Genomic DNA, 8,050 nt, shown 5'->3' on the forward strand with positions numbered 1-8,050 from the left:
GCCAGGCAGGCATGACGTCGGCCCTCAGCCCCCGGGGGGACGTGAGGGTCAGTGATGTGGGGGGAGGGAAAGGCGAGGGGGCCCGAGGAGAAGCCCTGCGCAGCGGGGAGGGAGGGGCGCTGGAGGCCCTGGCCTGGCCAGCTGACAGCCCTGGGGACCTGGCTGGGCCCTGACCGGGGTGCGGGATGGTGGGGGCTGCGGGACATAGTGCAGGGCTGACCACGGATGCTGGGGGACCCCTGCGACCCCAAGGCCAAGCGGATGGGAGTGGGTGCTGGCTTCTTGGGTCCGAGGGGAGTGTGCTTTTTCCTCTCTGAGTTCACGCCTGCAGAGTGCTCCCTTACAAAAGGTGCCCCTCTCCTGCCTCTGGGGTACAGAGGGACCCCCAGGTTCAACGCCTCAGAGAATGGGGACAGGACAGGATGTACAGCTTTATTCTGCTCTTACGAGCTGTCCTGGGGGTGGGCTTGTCACAGGAGCCTCTGGGGGAGGCGGGAGGCCCCCCACACCTGGTGAGAACAGACACCCGACTCGGACTGGCCCCCACAACGGGCAGCCAGGGGACCATGAATGAGCCTCCTTCACCCGGCGGGGCTCCTCACCCCATCTCCAGTCGGGCAGTGGGCAGTGGGGGGAGCCCCTGAAGGACTGCCTGGGGGGCCTGGCAGGAGGCCCAGGGGGTTCACGAGGAGCGAGTGTGCCCACCGAGATGTGAGTCAGGGGTGGAAGGGGAGAGCGGACGGATGCAGGTGGGAGGCCAGCGGTGGCCGGAGCAGGGGACGCCCAGATCCCCGCCCCTCCCCACCCCGTGCACAGGGAAGCTGGGGGACGAGCCCCCAGGGGAAGCCCCTGAAATGAGGCGGAGGGCGCCAGGGAGGATGGAGGTGCCCTGCCCACTCCCGCGTGGCCGGGACCCCAGGAGAGGGCGGAGGGTCCCTTGGAGGTGGGTTCCCTGCAGGAGGGTAGGAGCCCCAGGACGGGGCTGGGTGTATCCTGGGGTAGGGGGAGGTGCGGCAGGGGAGCCGGGGACTGTCCCTGCGGGCAGGCAGGTGGCCGGGTGCCTGGGAACGACTGTCGGGGGCGGGCTCACCAGGCCGCCCGGAGCAGCGGCCCCATCAGGCTGGCCCAGGCGCCCAGCCACAGGGCCCCGGGACTGGCTGCCAGGCCCCCGGCCGCGCGGTTACACTGGCTGCCCTGGCAGCAGGAGACGGAGAGGGTGCGGCCGTCCGAGGACATGGTGCTGTTGGGGCACACGGGGGCGCAGGACTTCATGACCAGGATGCCACCGGGGTTCGCTGTGGAGAGAGGGGCGAGGGCCCATGGGTGGCTGCTCCATCCGTCCCCACGCAGCCAGCCCTCGGAGAGGCAGGCCCATGGCCTGGGCCCTTCCAGGGCTCCTGGGGCACCAACATGAGTGCCCCAAAGAGCCTTCTGAGGTTCGGGGCTCCTTCCGTGGGGCCGGTGGGTCTGGAGATCCCCGTCTCGCCCTCACGCCAGGCCCCTGTGGGACTCAGTGATCCCCACACCCCCCACAGATGCCTGGGCTCCTTCCTGTGTCTGACTTTCGGGGTCTGGAGGGGGGGCCCGGCCCCACCCGCACCCACCTGGTCCAGGACTGAGAGGCCTTGGGGAATGGTGTGCGGGGGAGGCCGGGACGGGGTAGTGGGGGACAGAAAGTGCCTGAGGAAGCCGCTGGGAGAGGCCCCGGGGGCAGGACACCTCCACCCGTGGGACCTGCTGGCCGGGCTCCCGCACCCCGGGGGCAGCTGTGCACAGGGATCCCGAAGTGCCGGCCAGTGGCGCCCTGGGCCGATCTCTCTGGCTCGGTTTCCTCATCTGGGAGATGGAGGACAAGAGAACTCGGAGGCCTCCGAGATTGTTTGGGGATCAGCTAAGTTCCCACGTGGCACCGGAGCCTGTGGACTACGTGCTCCTGGCGGCAGGTAGCAAGCAGCGGCGTCAGGGCTGGGGGGGCAGCGCCAGGAGTCGGAGCCCTGACTCGGCCAAAGAGGAGAGGGACAGACGCCCTGCGGCAGGACAAGGAGGGTGTTGGGGCCCGGCCTCGGGCCTCAGGGTTGGCCGCAGGCCCAGCCCTCGGGAAGCCACCCTGCACAGTCCCCCTCCCGAGCCCCGGCCCGAGCAGGATGCCGCGAGGCCCAGAACATTCCTCAGTTAAACAGGAAGGTGGTGAGGACCACGCTCGGTTACCGGAATCAGGAGCGTATATCTGTGGGTAGAACGGGACGGGGCGGGTGTCCCCCAAGGAGCCAGTGCCTGGGGACCCTGACGCCGTGTGGCCGCCTCCTGCCCCGCCGGGCTCTTGAGAAATGGAGTATTAGGCCATGCGCGGCAGGACGGCGGGGTCACAGGGCGCACCCACGGGGCCTGCGCACAGCAGGACATTTGTCTTTGTTTTGCGAAAGACCTGCTCAGCACTTTGGCACGAGGACGACCATGTGGTCCCCCCCGTGCCCCGGGATCACCAGCAGGGAGCCAGAACCCCCTGCCACCTGCCACCTGCTGTCCCCACAACCTGCTGGAGGTGCCCCAGTGATGCAGGGAGCAGGTGGGTGTGAGTACCCTGCCACTGCCTGTGCCCGACTCACACCAGCTGGGGCGTCTTGTCCCCACCCCACCCCGGGTGCTACCCCGGGATCCGTCCCGCCTCTCCCCGCCCACCAGCACCCTTCCCCCACGGAGCGGGGTCTCAGAGGAGCACGCCGTCCCCCACTGTCATCCCGGGCACCGCATTATGGCCCAGTGGTCAGCGCATCTGCTCCCCCTACCCGGAGGACCCGCTCGGGGAGTGAGGAGCAAGCCCCGGGACCCCGGTGGGAATGGCAGGGTGGGGGGTCGAAAGGAAGCCCCCCCCCAGAGACGGAGCTGGGGGCCCTCAGGGCGTCTGGCCCTGTCCAGGGCGTCAGAACAGATGCTTCAAGGGCAAAGGGAGTCTATGGGGGCTCCTGGCTCGCTGGGGACCCGGGGAGAAGCGGTGCCCCCTCAGCCCCTCTGCCGCCCTCCCGCCCGCCCCCTCGCATCCAGGTCAGTGGTCTAACCTCCCCCCACACCGCCCGAGGCCAAGAAGCCACAGGTCCCGCCGCGTGCCAGGCCCCCAGCCCGCAGCGCCCCCAGGGGCTCGGGGCTGTCGGCCGGGTGACCGAAAGGAGCGCAGCCTGGCTGTGGCCCCCACGCCCAGGGCTTGGCCAGAAGTGGGGCAGTGTCCCCTCGTCCCTGAGAAAGTGGCACGTCCTTGGGCAGGGTCCTCCACCACCTGATGGGGGAGGGTCCCGCGGGGCCTTGAGGGCCTCGTGCTGCTTCCTCACAGGGGCCCCGGGCCAAGCGGGGGGCGAGGTCCAGCTGTGACCCAGGGCCAGACGCCACGTGTCCTCGTCATCAGGGGGCTGTGTCCCTTGCGGGAAAGCCGCGGGTCTTTAGGGAGCTGGGGCCCGGAGGGGCGGCCTGGCTGCCCTGCCGGGCGTCTGCGGGTGCTGCGGGACCGCCACACACAGGACACCATGGACGGCAACGGGGAGCACATGCTGCTGCCTGCCGGGCTCCGGGACCACACGCTGCTGTCCGCGCTGACCCACCCGTGTCCCGTGGTGCCTCCGCCTCTCCCGGGGGCGAGGGGCTTGCAGCTCCCATCACTTCGAGGCCCCACCCGTGCCTGCTGTCCCTGCAGGCCAGCCTCCCCACTGCCCTGTCCAGCTCTCTGAGACCCAACAGGCTTCCCGCTCCTCGGGGTCACCGCAGTGTGGCAGCCCTGTCCCGCTCAGACTCCCGCCATGTAACCTCTGAAGCCCAGGCAGCCGGGGGATGGAGGAGGCGGGCTCCAGGGGTGGCAAGGGAGAGGCGCCCGGGGTGGGGGCTGCGGGTCCCCATGGTGCTCTCTGCTATCCCCGGGCAGCCCTGCAGGGCTGTCCCCACCGGGTCTCCAGGCGCCAGCCTCCCTCCAGGCCTCTCCTTGCCAACTCCCTCGTTGGTCTGCTCCCTACTCCCGCGTCTCGTACCCGGACTCCCTCTCGATAACTCAAGCTGGAAGGCCGCGTACGGCCTGACTCCGACGGGGTAGTTGTGGGCTGCTGGCACAGCTGCTCCTACCCTACCCGCCACCAACCCGGGGGAGGGTCAGAGTGGGACGGTCCGTCCCTGCCACCTCCAGCACCCTCGGAGGGCCAGGGTGGGCCAGGGTGCGTGGGGCCCCGGGTGGGCCCCTGGCTGGGCCGTGGGGTGGGCACGGGGTACTCACTGGCCTGCGTGATCACACAGTAGTTGTCAGTTGGGGCGCACTCCACCAGAGACTCGCAGTCCTTGTGGCCACAGCACACATGGCAGTGCAGGGCCCGGGCTGGGGGGAAAGCACAGGCCCCGGTCAGTCTGGACCCTGGGGGGCGGAGGGGGGGACCTGGGGGCCTGGGCCCGGCTGCCTGCTGCACGGCCACTGCCCAGCTGGCCTTCCCTGAGCCTCACTTTCCTCCCACCCAACCTCCAGAGATGCTCCTGGTCCCCTGGGGTGGGGCTGGACTCGGGGGCGGTGACCCAGGTGCCCCACACCGGCCGGGGGCACTCAGCAGGAGTGAGGGTGCGGGCTGTGGCCGGGGTGCCTGCAGGCCACCCTGGGATGGAGGCGGGCAGCCTGGGGTGACACGAGGACAGTTAACTCAGGCATGTGGGCTCTGCATTTCAGGGTCCCTGCCCCTCTCCGAGGAACAGAGTCCTCCCTGTAAGATGGGACCGAGCGCACGCACTCGGCTCCTGGCCCGGTCTGCTGCCCGGACAGAGCACAGCTGGGCCTCCCATGGATGCTCCCAGCTGTTTCCTTACTGCCCGTCGCTGCCTGGGACCTGCCAGCGACCCCAGCCTGGACCCATCAGGGCAGGCGACAGCAAAGGGCCCTGGCCCGACCCCATGTGCGGTGTGAGTGGCCCCAGTTCCCGACAGCAAGGAGGCCCTTGGGCGCCCGGGGGTGGCCAAGCGAGGTACATGCCTGAGTGGAATGGAGGGGAAGGTACAATAGACACTTTGTGGGACTCCTGGCTCAGACAGAGCTTGGGCTCCATCTGGGAAGGCTTCCTGGAATGGATGTCCCTGGAGCTGTGACGGGGCAGTCGGGTCGGGGGAAGGCCAGGAGCCTTGCCCAGGACGGAGGGGCTGTGTTGCCAGAAAGGGCACCTCTGCCCCGGGTCTGGGGGGCCTTCGGTGTGCTGGGGCGAGGCGGCGCCCACGTTAAGAGCTGGCACCCGGGGGTGGGGTCCAGGCAATCAAGTCAGGCTCAGAACCTGGGCTCCGAGGCCAGCTTCCCAGGTTAGGGTTCTGGAACCCTCCAAAAAGAAGAGCCCTGTCCGTCTGGGCGAACCCCCAGCCATCGTTCCTACGGCCCTGGGTGCTGCTGGGGTTGGGTCCTAGGCTCCTCTGAACAAGAACCTCGTAGGGTCTCGGCTTCCCCTCTGGGACTGGAGCAGTCCCGCGGGCTGGGGGGGCCTGGGCAGAGCCTCAGTGGGCCTCCCCGGCGGCCGCTCCACACCTCTGCCGGCCTCTCTTCTGACCAGCGCCTGGTCCCCTGCCCTGTCCCCAGAGCCCGCCCAAGCGTCCCCTCCCTGTTTCTAGCCTCCCCCAGGCTGGGTCTGGTCCCAGAGGACTGGAGGCCCCACCTCCCCCACCTCCACTCAGGGGACGCTGCGGGGCTATTATCCCTGGATGGTAATTAGCTGATAATCACGGGCTGCATCACCCCTTCCCCAGGCCCCATTTCCGGTAGCCCCAAAAGCAGCAGGTGCTTTTTAAGGTCACACAAGTAAGTCATCAGTGGAGGCAGAGCTGGGGTTGCAAGGGTGTGGCCAACCCATTTTCCTGCTTTGGGCACCCGAGCTCTGCCCCCCGGGAATGTCGGGGACACAGGACAGCAGTCACCCAGCTACTAGCTGGTCCCAGCGCCAGCCCAGGGCTCTGGAGACTCGGGCCCCCTCCCCGGGGTCTTTCACCTCACGAGAGACAGCCAGACCGGAAACTGTGCCCACGGAGACACAAAGGTGTGCGGTCGGGCTGGTGGAGGAGCAGCCATGCGGGCTCCCCTCGCTCCCTGCAGCTCCCCGCAGCTCCCCACAGACTCCTCGGATGGGGGCCAGGCCGCCAAGCACCCGTCTGTCCCCGTCTGTCCCCGTCCGTCGCACCCGGGTCAGCAGCCCTTACCCAGGTCAGCGCACAGAGTAGCCAGGAGCAGAGACAGCAGGAGTGGCCTCATTGCGGGGCGGCCGCCGGCGGGGTCTGGGCAGCCGCCGCCACCCCGGCCTTTATAGGGCCGAGGGCCAGCGCGCGCAGACCTAGTAATTTAGCGGAGCTGCGCTGGGGGCGGCAGGCCCGCGTGACTCACGCTGCCCAGCCGCCCTGTGCCCCACCCCGGGCTCCGGGGGTGCTCACGAGGTCGCCTGTGCCCCCTCCGTCTGTCTGTCCGGAGCCATTGGCATCCGGGTCCCCGCAGGTATCCCAAGGCCCCAGGTCAGGCTGGGGAGCAGGAAGAGGCCTGATGGCCTGCAGGTGGCGGTCCCCTCTCAGGGCTCGGCGGTCACAGCCCTTCTGAGTGAGCACAGCCATTCCCCCGGGCCCGTCCCTGGGCCCAGGGCAATCAGGAGTCAGCAAGCCCATTGTGGTGGGGACACTGAGGCACTGGAGGCTGGAGGCTGGCTTTGGGCCCGTATGTCTCCATGTCTATGCAGGCCGACCACACGGGGCTCAGACAAAATGCTGATCCCGGCAGGAGGCTCAGGCAGGACCTGAGAGCCTGCCCCCTAGCATCCGGCCAGGGATGGGCAGAGCCAGAGGGGCAGGCCGGCACCTCAGGGGGCCCAAATCACGGCCCCAGGTCCCCGGGCCAGGCTTGGGGCCCACGGGTGCCCAGGGAGCCCTGGGAGGATGCAGGAAACAGCCTGCACACGGTAGGCAGGCCCCAGGTGCGCTTTAGGGATCTGGCTGGAGTTCCAGAGGCTGAGAGTGGGCTCTCACCCATCCCCTCCCAGGGTCACCAGGCTCTCTCTCCTAGTGGCTGGAGTCCCCTCCCCAGTGGCCAGAGCCACCACCTTACACGCAACTTGGACGGTTCCAGTCCGTGCAGAGCCCGCAGGTGCGCACCACCCAGGCAGCCTGTTCTCCCCTGGCCTCCCCTGGGCCTCCACGGGGGCCCCACACCTCCCCGTCCACCAGGCCCGGCCTGACGTCCCAATGCCCTGCCTTCCTTTCCTTCCCGGACAGAATCATCTCTGTCTAGGACGGTCCTAGACCGGGTATTCCTGTCTGCATCCAGGCTCTGCTGGGCTGTGTTGCTGGTGCCGTCCCTAGACACAGGGCCACAAAGGACGGTGGGGGTGGAGGTGGGGCGGGCGGGCTGCCCCGGGCTGAATGTGCGGCCCGTGCAGGGCACACAGGTGACACCCCGGGAGGACGGGCTCCCGAACGGCCGCCACCCAGTGACACTGCCAGGACAGGGCGTCCAAACGTCCATCAATTTATTTGATGGTAACTTTGTCCATGACGTTTTATGTCACCTTTTTTAACACTTCTTCTAGAACGTTCAAATTTCAGTCTTAGGGTATGTGAGCCTCACTGGCCCACACCCAGACCTTAGGGCGGCCTCCGTCCTCAGGAACCTGCTCACAGGACCTGCAGTGCAGCACGCGCTCTGCTCACTCCCTGGCCACCTTGTGCAAACGCAGACACGGTAGGGGGGCGACGCTGGGGCCGAACCCAGTGTCCAAGCATGCCTGGCGCTTCACTCACCTCCCCGCCACTGCCTCCATCTCCACCATCTCCTCCATCCCTCCATCCCCACCATCCTCCCATCCCCTCCATCCCCCATCCCCTCATCCCGGCATCCCCACCATCTCTCTATCCCCCATCCCCTCATCCTCTCCTTCCCCCTCCATCCCCCCATCCCCACCATTCCCTCCATACCCTCCATCCTCTCCATCGCCTTCATCCCCTCCATTCCCTCCTTTCCCCCATCCCTCTATTCCCTCCTTTCCCCCATCCCTTCATCCCCTCCATCCCCTCATCCCCC

This window comes from Canis lupus, chromosome 13, assembly GCF_003254725.2.
Source record: "Canis lupus dingo isolate Sandy chromosome 13, ASM325472v2, whole genome shotgun sequence".
Classification (NCBI taxonomy): Eukaryota; Metazoa; Chordata; class Mammalia; order Carnivora; family Canidae; genus Canis; species Canis lupus.